This window comes from Triturus cristatus, chromosome 10, assembly GCF_964204655.1.
Source record: "Triturus cristatus chromosome 10, aTriCri1.1, whole genome shotgun sequence".
Taxonomy (NCBI): domain Eukaryota; kingdom Metazoa; phylum Chordata; class Amphibia; order Caudata; family Salamandridae; genus Triturus; species Triturus cristatus.
Genome location: NC_140593.1, coordinates 167,286,866 through 167,305,376, shown reverse-complemented (window position 1 = coordinate 167,305,376; position 18,511 = coordinate 167,286,866). Strand labels below are relative to the sequence as shown.

At 48.0% G+C, this 18,511-nt stretch overlaps 1 long non-coding RNA gene across 1 annotated transcript; it reads right to left on the bottom strand.

Annotated features, from left to right (window-relative positions):
- Positions 1-1,616: 1,616 nt before the first annotated feature.
- On the bottom strand, positions 1,617-16,628 carry LOC146789168 (uncharacterized). Its single transcript, XR_014969758.1, has 3 exons — positions 16,552-16,628; positions 14,652-14,785; positions 1,617-2,645 (listed from the first exon to the last, which is right to left on the bottom strand). It is a non-coding gene; the product is annotated as an uncharacterized LOC146789168 (long non-coding RNA).
- Positions 16,629-18,511: the final 1,883 nt, after the last annotated feature.

Below are 18,511 nucleotides of genomic sequence, written 5' to 3'. Positions count from 1 at the left end.
GAACGACTCCTGGTGGCCCTCCGAACTTGGACCCTCATCTTCTCATACAGACCATGCCTGCAACCTAGGCATCATCCTGGACACCAAGCGCACCATGAAAAGACAGATAAACGCAGTCTCATTCACCTGCTTCCTCTGTAAGATTTTGAAATGGCTCTCCTTAAAAACCAAAAGAACAGTCACTCAAGCCCTAGTCACCAGCCGAATGGACTACGGCAACGCACTACGCAGGAATCCCGCACAGGTCCTGAAAAGACTACTGACCATACAGAATTTAGCTGTTAGACTCATCCTCAACCTCCCCAGACGAATCCCTTCCTCAGGAAGCTTCACAGGCTGCCCATTCAGAAGAGATGTCAGTTCAAGATGCTGATTCACACTTACAAAGCCCTGCACAGCCAAATACCAGCATACATTAATCACCGCTTGAACTTCCACCAACCAGCCAGACTCCTGTGCTCCACCTCGCTCACACCCCTTGCATCTGCCAAAGCAACCGTGGGGGTCACTCCTACTCCTACCTCACTGCCAGGTGATGGAACGATCTCCCCCTTCACCTCTGAGCCTCATCCGCACTGCGGGATTTCAGGAAGAGACTCATGACCTGGCTGTTCAACTGATCCCCTTCCAGCAGGGATCACAGCGACTGAAAACCTCACGGGTGATTAGCCGTGCTCTACAAATCCTGTTTGATTGATTTGCACATCAGTAAGTTATATGTCTTGATTTCTTTTGCTCCTATTAAAAATCTTTGCTTCCATCACATTTGTGTTTTCTGAACTGTTTTTATTTTGAAATATTTGTACAATACATTTACATGTATTTAAATTGTAATGTGTTAGAAAACAAATGGCATCCTACAGCCTTTCCTTTCACACTCATTGCACTCCAGAAAGTTTGCCACGTAGTTCACTTTACAAAATCCTCTCACTTTGCGGTCAGAAAACAAAGAGTAAACACCAATCTCCATGTTAAACTAATAAGCAGCCTTCTGTCAAGTCCGACATTTGACCTATGGGTTTGAACGCACAGCAAATGTATCAAGATTACAAGGCATCTTTATTGCTCATTCGTCTTCCAAACTCTAGTATGGTTGTTTTTGGGAGTGCTTCAGCACCTCCCGCACCCATACTTTCAACACCTATGCCATAGTTTCAAGGACGCATCTTGGCCTCATTATAGGGGAGCCACCTGCCCATTTTCTCACCAGCCTGCATTTTTAAGATCAGGTCTGTAAATATTGGGAATAGCAGTGAAATCTGGTATTCTTTTCCTTCTGAGACAGAAACCTGAAAGAGCAAGTGGCTGTGGCATAACAACCAGAGCTGCTGACTTTTGAACTGGGGAACCAGGTTCCAGTCTGGTCAGCTCGACATCCTGTGATTCTGGGCAAATTGCTTCATTTCCCTGTGCCTACAAAAGAATGAATGTGTAATGTTACCAGAGCTTTAAGTGGGCCGGGTCCTGCTGGGGCTCAGCACCGGCAGTTTGCAGGTGCTGAGACGGGTCTCTATGGGGCTCTCCACATTTGCCCTCAGGGTGATTTTTTTTTTTACTCTGCTGCAATACTACCCTTCACAACCTTTGAGGTAACTTCAAAGAGACTCGATTTTTTTTATACATTTGTTTATTGGCACCGTGTAGATTGTGAAAGTCATTACATAACACAGCAGATGCACAGAAGTCAGCTGAACACTTAGATGTAACGGGAAAAGAATCACAGTTGGCAAGTAGTTCATCACATCAGCATCAGACATGGAGATATATGGTAGATGTGCATAGGAGGAATCCCCTTGCTTTTACGAAGGGAAGTCCCTAAGCATGACATATATAAAGGAGGTAATGAGATTCATCCAAGGAAGGTGTCCAATATATAACCTCCGGGAAGGGGAACCAGGGAGAACAGAAAAAGCAATCAGCCGAAAATCAGCAAGCATGAGGGTACGGCCCAGCCGGGCACGTGCTGCCAATAAGGACTGCGTCTAGATTGTAGATTTCAAGCAGTACCTGGGCAGAAGGGGAGGAAAAGGGAAGCATAAGGGAGGAGGGGGGACACAAAGAGCCCCCCCTATCCCCCATCCCCCAAACCTCAGGTGCTGCCACCGCTGTTGTGTCCTGCTGTACACAGTCTAGTGTTTTACCAGCCTCTCCCATGAGGGCTGGCTCATACACCCACCCCACACCCATCCAACACAGGCGTCACCAGTCAAGTGAAACTGACAATAAAAGGGCCCAGGTTGCACGTACTCTGAGCCAGTTCAGTAACTAAGATGTGTCTGTGTCATCATTCACCGAGTATGTGGGCCTAGAGCCCACAACACCTCATTGGAGAGGAGTGGGTCTGACCCCATGCCATGTTGCCTCGCAGTTCTCCGTGACTGAGGGGGACACCAGGATCTACATTGTAACTGCAGCCTGCTCAGGGATGTGGGCCTGCCGCCCCCTAGAAGAGAGTGATCCCGCTCCTCGCGGCTGATCATCGCCAACACCTCACCACACCTGCCACCGTCCACCGTCAAAGAAGGATGGGCACAGCAAGGTATGCCAGGGCCCTTGATGTTGCTGTAAATCCACACTCGCTGGCCGGCGCCTTGCAGAAACAAAAGCGTAAGTTGAAGCACGGCGCTCACCTCAGCTTCTTAAATCTAAATTGAAAGCAGCACAGTTGATAAATAAATAAAGGGCCTAAAAATGACAAAATAATGAAGTAAAACTATCACAAAATGTGTCGTACAATGCCGCAAAATTTGTGTTTTGTTGCTGCATGATTTACACAACCCTGCCACATAATTTGACCCTCCCCTGCTGCATAGTTCCAGTGGCCCTCATACAGCCTGCTATGTTCTGCCGTCTTGCCTTGATGATCTTGAATAATTTTTAAACAGATTATTTTAAAAAGTTTTCCTTTAATTTAATTTTAATGTGAGTAATATGTAGGAGTCTATTACAGACATTTTGCAAAGAAATGTTTATGGTTTTTAACACTATATAACATCCATAAATAAAATGTTTTTTTTTAATAAAAGCATGGCGTCAAAAAAAAGAAATAGGTAGGGTTACAAAACTATTTGCAATAATATTAGTAAGCTGCTGCTGTATATTCTAAAATGGAAAACATGTCACTATTCTTAAATTATAAATTACATTTAGAATATTGGCCAGTGAGCCTGTGCACTTTCAGTGACCTGGCCAAAGAGGGCATGAAAGAGACTGGATCACGAATCCAAAGCTGTTATGAACATGGGCCCCCAAATGACATTTGGCCCAGGGCCCCCGAAATTCTTAAGATGTCCCTGGGTTGTCCTGTGCTCCTTTACTCTTGCAGTGGTGGTGAGAAAGCACAGGAGAACCATAAGTGCTACCGGGCGGACCAAAGGATGGTTGGTTGGTACAGCAGTGGGTGAAGGGTGCAGTTGCAGTGTGACTGGCGAGCCTGGTTAACAGTGACAGCTACAGGAGAAGAGGGGTAGGTTGATTGGTCAGGAACATGGCATAACGTTGGAAGTTTATTACAGCGGTAAGGGACTGGCACAAACCTAAGCAAAGGAGGTAATGGACAAACCATCCCTTCCTCTCAAAACAAGCACTGGCATAGCCAATAGGTTTCGCTTTTGGACCTTATAAGTGTTTAGCCATGCAACAGTTGATGTTGTTGCACCAAGGATATTGTGCTGCATAACTAAATACTTATAAGGTCCCAAAAGCGAGACCTATTGGCTATGCCAATGCTTGTTAGTATGTATGTAGTATGTATTTTCTTGTCCCGAAAATGCAATGCAGGGGGGTGTGCTTATTTAGAGAGGTCCGGGTAACGTTATCTAGTGGGAAACTATACAATATTTTGCCTCGTCCTTGTCTTTAATTGTGAGGCGACTATTTTGCCAGAAAGGCCCATAAATAAATGAGACAAAAGATAAATAAGTGGGTGGTCTGGTTGTCTTCCATGGGCAGCACCAATCTTCCATCTTGCAATTCCCATTGTTGCACAAAGTTAGATATTTGCAGTCAGATATGGGTACTGGAATTAACAGGTGCCCTGGTAGTTTACATGAAACATTTACCTTTGCATGTATTCTAATGTTCACAAAAGAGTATATCGGTGATAACTGCACATAATATGCAAATAACACATATTCATTCATTCAACCAAAATATACAAGGGAGGACCCACGTTCTGTTATAAGCCTCTGGACCATCAGCCAGGGCTTGCAGAGGAGGGTGGTGGATGGGGGGCAGCTGCAGGTGTCATGGTGAGCTTCATGCGAGAATATCAATGTAAAATCTGTACTGCCATATCTGACTAAAATGAGTGCCAATCTGAAGTCTGAAGGACCCGTAGCAATCATGTCTCCAAACAGTTAAAATTGGTGGGGGTTGCCCAGCTGCACAGAGTACTATGTGCTTTCGTGCCTAAACCTGTGTTTACAACAATTAGAAACTGAGGTGCATTAGGCAGTATATCCAACCAAGTTATTATTATTTTTTTTATGTCAGTTTAAAGCTATGGCCATGTTACTGTACAGCAGCCATGGATTGGTTGATGGTGTGCGATATAGGTGGAGGCGAGTGATAGGCCATATGTCTGTTGCTGCAGTAAATTCAAGGGACTTGCAAATACAGAAGCTATTTTAGCCTGTTGACTAGTTGAGCACTGAGCGCCACAAAAGTGAAAGTGATCGCGAGTGTGCCCACGAGCGATGCAGCCGCGCCGTAAAGTGATCGCGAGGGTGCCAGCGAGTGATGCGCTTGAGCGATGCCCTTAATGAGGAAAAGATAGGAATGCCAGATGGCGGCTGCGCGCGTAACCACAAGCTTGAGGCCAGCAAAAGCCTTTGGTAGCACTTTGAAAAGCCACTTACTAAATGTCTCGCAGAGCAGCGCATGCGCTGGCTCAGGCGAGACCTAAACAACACAGCTTGATTTCCAACGAAATTCAAATTCTTGCAAAGCCTTTCTGTTCTCACTTGGTAACTGCTTCGAGTCCAAATCCAACAAAAAAACCTCAGTGATGTGAATAACATTTGCATAAGAGCTTTTTCAGGAGAGCAAAACCCATTCAAAGTTACAAATCTGGGATTTTGTACTGCGTTTACAATCTCTCATTTCCATTTCGAGGAGTGCCCAATTTTTACAGATAATTTTGCCCCGTTGCACAAGGGAGAAAAGGTTTTTTTTGTCAGAGACACACAATTCACAAGTTAAAATGTAGAATCTGAGATTAAAGTGCAGTTTATTTGGTTCCTCTTTAGACCGTTTTGCCACATTTTGACGTGCTGTTATAGTACTGAAAACTGCCGTGACAAAAGCTTTCTCTAGTGAAACTGCCATATCAATTTATGACGTTCTTAATTTATTAAGGGCTTGGGAGGTCACAAAAACGAACAAATTCGTCTCATTAAGCTGTGTCTGATATCTCGTCCATGGGCGTGTGTTCAGCAGAAGAGAACATACCCACCAGATTGAGTGAATTCAGCATTGTACAAGCAAAATAAGACTCTGGCACTGTGGCACACTTGTCTGATATCCAAACGAAATTACAGAAAATGCAAACATAGTTCCCCTGTAAGAGAGTGTCAAATATTATTCAGAGTCTCCAGCTAATAAAAGTATCCACTGTCATTCCCCCACAATCCTTTGCAATAAGGCAAGGCATAATTAGCCAGCATGGGCCCCAGTGTTCCCCATTAGCTGGCAATTTGGAGGCGCGAAGAGTACACCTTTTCTGAAAAGGACCCTCTTGAGTCTACATGGCAACTACGTTGCACGCTGCCCCCCTCTTGCACGCTGCATCAGAACGGACCTCGGTACGTGCAGTACTTTGTATGTACACAGAGCGTGCCTCTAATTTGCTGACCGAGGGACCCCCAGGAAGCCTGCACAAAGATGTGCGTTCTTAAGAAATACTGTGGAGTCCGCCAACCCCTGGTACCTTGGTGTCCCGGGCTCCGCGGCTGCTGTTGCCCTCCTTCCAGTGCAGGCTGCTCCTCTGTCCCTCCACCGCCACCTCTCCTCCTCCTCCTGCTGCTGCTCGTACAGTGTGACAGGGGCTCGGGTGTACGGGTTTACCAGGGTGCTGAGGTAGGAGGCGGCCAGCACTGAGGTGCAGTGCAATTGGTCCATGCTGTTCCCAGCCTAGGCGGGGCAAAGGGGTTGTGATGAACTGAGCAGAGCAGCCGACCCACCTAAGCAACGGCCCACAGCGGCTCAACACAATCGCTTGTAACCTGGAACAACAGCCACTGTGCTGGTAAAAGGGCAGGGAGCGAGAAGGCACGAACAATGAGGGGTGGGGGGGCGAGAACGATCGAACTGCAGGAGGAGGCGGTGGGGTAGAAGGCACAGAAATAAAATAGTTACAGTGCAACACGAAGTAAAGGGGCCAGTAGCCTTGGAAGGATACAAATTACGACATGGTCGTCATGAGGAGGGACTAACAAGCCTAAAACCAATCGTAAGACAGCATTTAGGGCCTAAGCCAATGAAAAAGATGGTTGGAGAGTGGGCGGAGCTTCCACAAAGCTTCCACACTATACTGAATAACTGCATGCCTCGCAAAGCGAGCAGCGCATGCGCTGCAATGCTAGGCTCAACCTAAAAAAAGGAAGATGAGGCACCTGTGCGCCAGGGAGAGGTACAGAGACCTGAGAGGATTGTGGCCGCTTTCTCAGCAAACCCCAGAAGAATTTCGTTTTATCTCTACTGAAGAAGGATGAAATCGAGAAACACATGTGTCTAGAGATTAACAGCACTAATCTGCACCAACTTTGGTGAGACACTCTGCAAAATTTCAAGTAAGCATTTAAATTGAACTGCATGTACCAGGATGCAAAGGGGCAAACTGTGTTGGGAGGTAGCAGTGTGCTCCCATCCCCCTTCTGTAAAAAAAGGAAGATGTGGATCAAGCGTGACAGCACCGCACTGAGGGCATAGACCAGCAAGTTTTGCCTACCCAGCCACAGCCACTCTCCTGAGTACCTACAGATTAGGAAGCTGCTCTCTGCCCCTCACCCACATCAGACAAACAGGAGCTGAACCAGCAAGCCGGGTACAGGGCGCTGTGGGCCGGCAGGATGCCAGGAGAGAGCAACTTCAAATACTGCCTCATCACCTGCCAAGGTGGCCCGTAATTCCGCTGCTGATGCTAGGCAAGCCCTGTCACCTAGAAAGCAAAGCTACCCTTACCACACAACCTGTGCTTCAGAGGACCCCCCCAAATGAAACCTGCTGCCTGGCCTGTTGTTTCCGTGCCCCCTGCCTCAGACGTCCTTCATCCGACAGTGTTTGTCAGAACCAAAGGTAAAATGGATCAAACTTTAAAACGGCAGCGCAATAGCAAGAGATGCCCACTAGAGGCCGCCATGTCATAATAAATGGCAGAGAGAGCTGCCACCAAAGAATCTTTCTGCACAAGACCATGACTTTAGTAGCACAAGAGGGCTGAGTGGTCCCTCCATAACTCAAAGAACACAACAAATGCCCTAGTAAAGACTTGGAGCACCAGCACACGTGGGCAACTACAGCAAACACACAAAAGAGACAGCATGGAGGAGTGATCCTCTGGAAAAAAAGGGTGAGAGGATGCCCACAGCATCGATGAAGGTAAGTGATACTATAAAGCAGCACAGCACTGGTAGCCAGCCTGAAGCTGCCACTGCACTCACCACTACATGAGCCTTGCCACAGATGGGAGCAGTTACACAGGTTCCTGCATACAGTAAGCTGTTCACCATCTCCCTGGCACCACTGTAGAGGAGAAGCACCAGGGGAAAGTGTACACTTCCCGTGAAGAGAACATTGCACAGACCCTAACCCAAGGAAGGTAGACTAGCGAAACAGACTGAGTACAGCTCTGCCACCACAGAGAGATTGATCACATGACCGCCACACTCCCCCTGTGCGCTGCCTCGTTTGAGGGGAAAGAGACTCCTAACCCTCTCCAGGAGCACCCAGAAACCAAAGCTGCCCCAGCCAAGAGAGCTACAAAGAGTCAAGTGAAAGCCAAGGTAATGGGACCGGAGGCAGACACCCCACAGGAAGCCCAACAAAAGGCACAAAGAGAACGTGGGTCTGACACTATAGCAGCTGCTGTTGCAGTGAAGAGAGCTTGACTGACGTTCTCGGAAAAGGGGGAGAAGAGCATGCACACCCCTGGTGGCAAGTGGCCACCACTGCAAGAAAGAGGAGCACATATGCAAGGAGCCAGCAGATGTCACCCACAAGGACTAGTTGCTGGGCCCACCACTGTCAGAGCCCAGAAATGCCAAGAGGGCATATAGACAATGCACTTCTGCATGAAAGGAGCAGCACCAGCTGGCTGACCAGCACCGCTTGGCCACCCTTGGCCTGTCAGTGAGAATGTCACTGAGTGACCATCACTGCCACACATGCACAAACCTATGGAGGACCCAGAACCGAAATGACGCAGCTTCAAGGTGCAAACACAGCGCCCTCGAGCGAAGAGGATGCAGAAAGAAGGTTGCCCGCCATCTATGAAATGAAGCACTGAGGAAATCCCAGAGGAGGGGCCTTGTGTGGCCCGAACGTAGGAAGAACAGCATCTACACACCTTAACTGCACAAGCACTGCCCCGCAATGGGCCAGAGACTATTCAGGGAATGCCCCCAAAACTACCTTAAAATTATGTCGCGCATCAGCCTATTACAGGCATGAGGTCTGTCTCACATCCACACATGGCAATCTGCCACGACACAAAAAGAAGGAGACTCGTCAAACCCAGCGATCCCGAGTTGCACACGTGTCTTGCTTCGCCTATGAGAATCTCTCTCATGGTGGGTCAACCCAACGAAGCAGGACACATTAACACAAAACAAACAACACCTTTAGAAAAGGGCTTTATTTTACAAAATGCAAAGACTCTCTTTTTAGAATAAGGCTTGGGGTTTTATTTTACACAATGCTCTCTAACAGAAAGACTTTCCCAGATGCACAAAATTTAAATACACAAAGAGATATATATGTTTATATGCAAGCAATAATAACACACTTGGTAAATGTAACAGTCAAATGCATGAATAATACTGATGAATAAACAATCAGCAAATAATATGAGATTACACTGAAGAAAATATAATATGCTGGACTTCCTGCAAGAGATCAGAAAGATATATACACACTAGATACATCAAATGATTACTTTGGTTGTGCACCTCAACTCACTAACACATCACAAAGAAAACACCTCAAATGATCAAAGCCACTGGCCACACATCACAATGGCAATAATTAAAACTCAAGCACCTCAAATGATCAAAGCCACTGGCCAAACATCACAATGGCAATAATCAAAACTCAACACTTCACCTGGTGCAAACACTGCATCTTAGCCCACTCCTGACCGGGGGATTAACAGCCGTGGTTAAGAGCCTCAGCAACCAGAGTTCCGCTCCGAAGTAGATGCGTCCGTCCCCGTTCGGATTCCAAAATCCCGGTTTTTAAGTCAACAACCCTCAGCTTTATAATCTCAAAACTCGCATTAGAAGGTTTGAGAAAACAGTTCCACCGCGCCACAGGAATCTTACCAGAACTGGCCAGCTTCCAAGTAAGCATTCCAATGGAAGGAAGGAGTTCCCACGTTCCCTCTCCAATCTTGCATGTTCCATCCTTTATCTTGACGAAGCTCACGAAAGCCTTCTAGGGTACATTAAACAATCTCTCACAAAAACAATCCTTAAACGTGATTAACCTAAACAACTTACAAGTGTTGCTGTGCACGCGGAAAAGCTGAAGCCAAGCAGAGTCAGAAAACAGGATGACATGAGGCCATGTCAAAGCCAATGGTAAGAACTTCATAATTCTACCAATGTACAACACAATGCACATTTGTGAACACACTGCTTATAGCATCACATACTTCATCTCTCAATGTACACCACAGTGTACATTTGTGTACCACTGCTCACAACACTGCATTTTGAGACCAAAAAGTACATTCCACACCTCTCTCTCTCATGCTTTGAAATGCACATCCCACACGTTCGGTTCTTGGCAAAGCTTTTCTACTCCGTGACAGCTCCCACTGAAAGACTGCAAGATTACAAGAAAGAAACTTTTAAGAGAAATAGGCATATGCAGGACATCGTACATTCAGGCTAGAATAAAATAACACACCAAAGTCAATTAAAATAACGGTAGTCAAAGTTCATCACAGGGTGTCACACCACAAGAGTGCCTCTAGCACTAACTACAATGCGTAATACCTTGTCGAGGAGAAGAAAGGTTTGGAAGATGCTGCAGACCAGATCCATCAAAGCACACCTACCTTCACTGCAGTCCATGAAATGGCTGACGCACCTGAGAAGATGCCCAGTCCCACAGGCCGGACTGGTGAGTGGTCCATGATAGGAGAAGATGCGCAGTCCATCGGACATGATGGAGCTGGCAGGAAGTCCCCATGAGAAATGCTGACAACGCATGGCTTGTCGCCACTTCACAACATGTGCAGAAAAGACATGCAATATGTGGCGCCGCCATTTTGCAGCATGTGCAGAGAAGACATGTAGCTGGATGCCACAACTCACAGCAAGTAGCAAGATGAGAGCGTGGCATGTTGCCACATTTGTGGAAAAGAAAAGGAGTGGAAAGAAAGGAGTGTGACAATCATGTCACACAGAGCAATGTATGACCACAGGTGCACAGGAGAATTTAACAAGGGGGCAAGAATGAGGACGCGTACCACTATCTAAGTGCACCTACTAACACAAGCCAGCCACTGGGGTGTGATGACATCACAGGAGATAGCTCAGCGGGAGTACCGAACATAAGCTGCCTGCATACAGGAACAGCGTATCTTCCCGATGCTTCACAGTGTGACCGTCCAGCCACCTGTCACCGACTGCTCAGAGCTAATGTGATTCCTGCTTAGAAACGCACATATCAAAGAAGACCTGCGCTAAGTATACAACGAGCTACGTGGCTGCACAGTCCCTCCAGTTACCCTTCCTCCATACAAGTCTTTGATACCATCTAAAGGCAACCACTCCATCATTTTGCCATGTGCATCACCACCACCCCTGGAGGTCAAGTAACAAGACTGGAGTCCTGCACCATTGTCATACACACTGACAAGAAGCACCAGTGACGATCTGAAGAACTAGTGACCACCTGCTCAGCTGGTTTACATCCTGATCCCAGTAGCGAGCGCATGTTCTGACTAGGACACATCCACCCTTGATGGTGCACAAGTGACTAGGCAGTGACTAGGCAGTGGCTCCAAGGTGGTCTTGCGGCTGTCTAGATGCAGACACATATGCAGCCCCAGTACAGCCCATAGGCAGGTCTGTGGCACGTCAACCAAGGGGCCTCCCCCAAGCTTGAGAGATGGACTTGACTAAGCCCCAGTGCTGGATTTCAGGAGGTAGCCAAGCCATGTAACAGAGACTTCAACAGGTCGCAGCACACCAAGACTGTCTTCAGTGGATCAAGCAACACCATCTTACAGCATTCACAATGGACTCCACTGATGCTCCTGATGCATCAAGTTTGAACTGTTAATCACCAACTCCATCACAGTGAGAGCACGCTGGACTGAACAACATCACATAGGTGGACTGTCACCCGACTGGAGTGATGCAGACGGATCCGGACTTCATCAGCACTGCGTTTGTGTCCAGAGGTATCTGGTTAAATTATGGGTGTGTGTCGAGATGCCCTGGTGCTCCCAGCTGCACCTGTCCACCGATGTCCTGCGGACTGCCTCTCGAAGCTGTGAAACTTAATTTGTTTTAGTTGTTTTTCATTCCTTCCCACAGGATGGACTTTTGTTTTTTTTTGTTTTTAATAAAATTTGGGAAGAATGTTGTGTCCTGCTGGACACAGTCTAGTGATTTACCAGCCTCTCCCACGAGGGCTGGCACATACACCCACCCCACAACCATCCAACACAGGTGCCACCAGACAAGTGAAACTGCCAGTAAAAGGGCCGAAGTGCACGTGCTCGGGCCAGTTCAGTACAGTAACTAAAGTGTGTCTGTGTCATCATACACTAAGTATGTGGGCCTAGAGCCCATAGCACCACAGCCTCCAGCCATACCAACCACGGCCAGGGTCTCAAGTCCAAATATCAAAGAGACTTGTTATATTTCTTTCACGGTCCCGTATCAGAACTGAAGCCTTTTCAAAATTCTATACAAAGAAACAATGGTTGTTGCTAATTTATCTTACACAACTAACAACCATTGGCAACGCTAATAGACCTGACTTGTTGTAGGTGTAATGTTACTTGTATTATATATCTGTATGCAATGACAGAAACTGCAAAATACCAGTCGGGTGGCACACTAAGCTAAGGACAGATTTTGAGCTTGCCTATTTTTGAGCCACGCCCTCAATTACATAGGCCACATCCCTTTGGGAGACCCCCTAGTTTTTTTTTCATTCCACTTAAAGCCCTCAATGTAAATGGTGCTCATGTAAAGGGTTCCAGCCCCTTTGGGGGAGTCTGTGCTATATAAAAACTACAAAAAAGAATAATAAAGAAATAAATCAGTTAAAGTATTTGAGATCTGTGCAAATCGATTCAGATTAGAGCAAACAGAGGAATATTTGCCATGTTACAAAAGAATCCTGACAATTTTACATCAATTATTTTGCACCCACCCTCTCTTGGCTGTTCAGTGCCAAAAGAAAAACAAGCATTTGCAATGCAATAAGTCTCGCATTTGCAAGAGTTTGAGCTATTGGCATTGTAAATGACAATGCCTTTTATTTATGTGTTTTGAAAACCTGCAAGTGGTGCATAAACACGCATTTTGTACTCATAATTGTTGCTTACGTGAAGCAAGGCTCGCAGTAAAAGAGGCGCAGTTACTTACTGCCAACCTTGTTTCTAATAAGCCACGACTATAAGTACAAAGTGCAAGTTTACACACCACTTACAGGTTTTCAAAACACATAAATAAAAGGCATTGTCATTTACAATGCCAATAGCTCAAACTCTCACAAATGTGAGACCTATTGCATGTTTAATTACTAATCGTATAATAGACAACAATATTGTTCCTCAGTGGATTCTTTTTCTGTGATTTGTTTTAGGTTTCTTAATAATATACTTAAACAAGTTCCCATAATTTGCCTATCTCAATCCAATTTGGACATAAGGGGCGATTCATGGCCTTCAGCCAGGATCTTGTCCTAATACTACAGCAAGTGCTTGATAGCCTCTGCCTGTGGCCAGGCCCAGCAGTACTGAGCTTAGGGTATATTTCTGAGCCACTTCCTATTCCTAGAATGCATTTTTAAGTACTTTTTGGGCATGTCTCTTGACACAGGGCATAGAGCACAGGCCATAGACTCTGCCCCCATTGCTCAGTAATTATTATGCACAGCCTGCAGCCATGGCCACTGATAATGGCCACAGGGTGTGTTCTCCAACCATGACGTTGGCCCAGTATCAGAACCCTTAGTGCATGCTGAGCATGGCCTTGACCTGCAGCACGCCTAATGAGTACTGTGCATAGTGCTTGTCCTTAGGCTCTATAACATGTCCAGTACTGATTCCTTCGCTACCTGATGGAGATGGTCTAAGATCATGCCTAGCATGTAGTTTTAGTGCCTCACCACAACTTTTTTTCCTATGACCAATCCCTGCAAGCCTTCCAAGGTCAGATTTATGTATCCGTGTACTTTTTTTATTGTCTATCAAATGGGACTTAAGCTATTAGAAGTGTTTACTTTATGCCAATGGTTGGAGGTGTGGGCCGTGACACTTATTTTTGGGGACTTATGGTTCATCACAAAAGCTAGCGAGAAAAAGACGCAAAATGTAAAAAGGATGGAGAGAAAAATAGGAAAGCCCTGGCAAAGGGAGAAAGCTGTGATGAAAAAGAACCTTCACGAGTGGGATAAGGATATGGAACGAAATGGAATAAAAACTAGGCTCTCTCAATATTCATGAGATATAGAGACGGAATTTAATATAAAGAGTGACTCAACCATAACGACAGAGATGATGTCACTGCCTCTGAAACACACAGAGGCTGAACATATTTAAAGATGTCTGCATATTCATTATATATATATATATATATAACATTTGGGGAATAAAGGCTCAGAATAAAGCCCTGGCGTACTGTGATCAGTGAGAGGCTGCTGCTTGCTTCCCATGAGTTATGGCACTCTGGCCTCACTAATGAATTTCGCAGGCTTGTCTGGCTGACCTCTGGGCCTCATTATGTCACGTGTCTTTCTTTAAAGTCACTGGAGTACAGTTCAAAGGGCTGAGTTGCATGGGTCGCTGCAAGCCACTGAAAAGCGCTGCTTACACTGGTGTGCTTACAAATAGTGCCTGCTACCCATTACTGCTTTGTAAAACAATTTAGGTCATCACCCATGTATGTATCTTGAGCATTGTGTTGGGCGCACATGAAATGGAAGTGCCTGTGTTTTTTACTCCCATGTGTATAGTTGTGGGGGCTTCGTTGAACGTTTGAATTTCACGCCCCCTCCTGAAGTATCAGGGCAGAAAATGTTGAACTCAGACAGGCTTCACTCACATTATATCTATCCGAGGTCGACACAAAGTATTATTGCGGCCAGTAATATTAAAGCATGCTGTTTGCAGTGCAATGAAAAGACAAAACTGTAGCAAGTGTTATATAAAGTGGACATTAGTTTAATAAGGCAGAGTTACGTACCTAGCACAGACATAATGTTTAGCAACTATTCTGTCTGCATCGGGAATTGATGGTGAGGCAGACGAACCGTAGAGTTACTTGTGCATGTTCTTACTGCCAAAAAACAAACCTTTTCTTTAAATCCAAATGGTATTCTGCAAAATACATCCATTAAGCGTTACCTCATACAGTACTGTAGTAATTGGACAGGCTGAAGACCAATACATAAAAATACATAAGATATAACAAGTAATCACTTTTTTTTATTAATTCTTTGTACATTTTATATAAGAAACGCATATATGTGCAACGGATAACAAACATTGATTACTGTCTCGATAGACATTCGTACATACATACACTCGCAGTTTCTTTTATCCGCTCCTGTTTTGTCTAAAGCGACCTGAAGCTGCTGACGACTCAGTGCAGCGCTGTCAGAGGAAACGCAGTCCCATCACATACCAACGAACCCATCATGGCAAAAGGACCAGCGAGATTTGTTCTTAAAATATGGGAAGGGATCGAGGATGAAGAGGGTGTAGTGATCGTCCGATCACCAGTCTAGTGTTTTGCCTGTTGAATCACCCACTAAACACCCACCCACCACAGGCGTCACCAGTCAGGTGACCCTGATAATAAAAGGGTCCAAGCGCACGTGCTCGTGGCCAATTATCTAACTATAACTCCAGTGTCGGTGTCCATCCTTTGTATGCATGTGGGCCTGAGGCCCAAACACTACATTGGCAACGAGCGGGCTAATCCCGCGTGCGCAGCTGCCTTTTTTCGAAGGGGGAGAGTGTTGCCCGTGGCGAGGGCACCCCCTGGAGAAGGCGGGGAAGCGCCTGATCGCCCCCCGGGCGTGTGAAGAGGCCCGGGCATGAGAAGTGCTCTGGCGCCCACCCCGCACCGAAATGAAGACCGCCAGGGGAGTGTGAAGTACCCCGGGGTGAAGGTGAGGTCGGGAGCCCACCCCGATCCTAAAGTGCCTGCAGTTGACTTGACTTGACCTCCCCCCCCCCGCCCCCCGGCGACCAAGCGCCAGACGCGTCTAGCCACTGGAGGGCGTGAGAAGAGCCCTGGGGGTGTCAGAAGCCGAGCGGGAGCCCACCGTGCATCGGAAAAGCCTGCTGCGTGAGTCCGGTGAAGTAAGGCCCGGAAGGGCAGAAGTAATGGTATGCGGGGTCGGACTGCCAGGATGCCGGCTGCCGCTGCGGACTAGGCCTGAGTCAACTGTGAGCAGAAGGTGAGCCCTGGTTGCGGGGGCATGGGGGCAAAGAAGAATGACAGAGCCGGCGGCGTAGAGACTTAAGTAAGCAGCCCCGGGTGCAGCGCGAACACACCCCCCTACCCCACGCGGCGTGTGAGGAGAGAGGCGGTGGGATGAACCAAGGAAAGGAAAGACAATGTGTGTGACCGTAACGAGCGGTGAGCGGAAGGGCCGCTGAGCAGCGTGGGCCCTGCTCACCATGGAAAACTAAAGAACTTACGGGGGTGGAGAAGGAGCCCTCCTGTGGTGTCCGATCACCCGGGCGTGTCCTGGGGGGCAGTTGTGACCGTGGGGCGGCCCATGAGAGCCTCCGGCGACGTGTGGGCAAGGAAGCAGCTGCTGAGTCAGTGCCCCGCCCGCAGGAGGCAAGCGCGCCTGTTCGGCTGGAACCGAACGAATTAGGCCGTGGTAGCAGGCTGCGAGGTCCCGGTGCAGCCAAGGGACACGAGTATTAAGGGAAGTGGCAGGCGTGGCCGCGCGATCAAAGAGGCAGGAAAGCGAGGCCCGCAGTGTGGGTGAAGCTGCTGGGTGCCGGTCGGAGCGCTGCAGGCGCGAAAATAATTGCAGCAAAGTGAGATCGGGTGTGCACCAGCAGGAGTTTAAGACAGCCCGTCCTAAAATCACATGGAGAGAAGTAATAAGGAAGGCACCTACCTTGATGCGAGTGCCTGTAAGGTGTGGGGACAGCGATGAAGAGCAGGTGTGGTCACAGACAATCCTGGTGACAACACAATCAGAAAAGAGAGACAGCGCGAGGGCCCCAGCATGTTGCAAAGCTGCTGGATTGTGAAAATAAATACAACACTGCCATCTAGTGGCCTGGTGGCAGCAGTGCTCCAAAAGACAATAAGCAGTAAAGCTCACACGATGTTCAGAGACAGTTCCTGGCTACTGTGACCCCCAGGGAGGGGTTGACTGAGGGAGAGCCACCCTGCTGGAAAGTGTTTTCTCCATGGACAAAGGGTGAAGGAAAAAGCATGAAAACCAGAACGGAGAGAGAGGCAGAAGGGTCTGTGACTGAATGCTAGCCAGAGGAGAAGGGGCAACCCTAACTGCTTGGTGGACCCTCTGCCTAGGCAACTCACCGGACACCAGGAGGGACACTGAAGCACCAAGACGACGCACTTGGCGAGGTAGATCCAGGGGGTTCAAGGAAAGTGAATGCAGCAGAGCACAAAGGCGCCAGGTGTAAGACAAAGCAGCTCTGGGATAGCTGCCACACAGAAAAGCATATACGTGGAAAGTGAAACTGCCTGAGCTGGAGTGGCAAACATCTACAAGTGAGCCTGCAAAGGATCCTCCAAAGGACCGACTGCCAAGGGTGCGCAATGTGTGGTAACACCTACTGGCCAGGGGCGTTCGCCACAGGAGTGAAAACAGCAAGGCGCAAAGCACTTGGAAGGCAAATTGTGAATAGATAGATCCAGGCCCTCTACGCCGGAACAACCGCCAAGCTCCAGAAGAGACTCCAGCGAATCCAGAAAGCCTCAGCGAGACTCATCCTCGACCTCCCCCGACACAGCCACATCTCCGGACACCTGAGAGACCTGCACTGGCTCCCGGTCAACAAGAGAATCACCTTCCGCCTCCTCACCCACGCACACAAAGCCCTTCACAACCAAGGCCCGAGTTACCTCAACAGCCGCCTCAACTTCTAGGCTCCCACACGCCAGCTCCGATCAACCAGCCACACCCTCGCCGCCGTCCCCCGCATCTGAAGAGCCACAACAGGAGGAAGGTCCTTCTCCCACCTGGCCGCCAAGACCTGGAACTCCCTCCCGACCCACCTCCGCCTGACCCAAGACCACCTCGCCTTCAGGAGGCAGCTCAAGACCTGGCTGTTCGAGCAGTAGCGGACCCCCCCACCCCCAAGCGCCTTGAGACCCTCCGGGTGAGTAGTGTGCGATATAAATGTCTTTGATTGATTGATTGATTGAGGCAGCAAGTCTCTAAAGGCAAGCGAAGGGCGCAGTCAGAAGCACGCCGAAGCAAGGTGACTGCGGAGACAAGGAGGAGAAGTGGTTGCGCAGACCACGAGAAGCATGAAGAGCCAGACGGTCGCCAGGAGGGAGAAGCCGACCAACCAGATGGTCGCAAGGAAGAAGCCGACCAACCAGATGGTCGCAAGAAAGAAGCCGACCAACCAGATGGTCGCAAGGGAGAAGCCGACCACCCAGATGGTCGCAAGGAAGAAGCCGACCAACCAGATGGTCACAAGGAAGACGCCGACCAGCCAGATGGTCGCAAGGAGGACGGAGCCGACCAACCAGATGGTCGCAAGGAAGAAGCCGACTCACCAGATGGTCGCAAGGAGGATGCAGACCTACAAGAGGTCAGAGAGAACACTGACCTGTCAAAAAGTCAGAGCAGGAGTGAAGAGGAAGACCGATGGGACGTCAATGAAGAGGACCCCAGGAGAGGTCCGCGAAGAGGACCAGAAACAGACGGACGAGAGGTCCAACAACATCACTTTGAAATCAGAAGTAATCATGAGAAAGAAGGTTGCGATGACCGGTCCAGTCACAGAGTGAAAGGAAGACAGTGTCCTAGTGTTGGGAAAAGACCAGAGGGAAACGTGTAGAGTGCACGCTACACGGAGAAGCCTGGTAAGGAC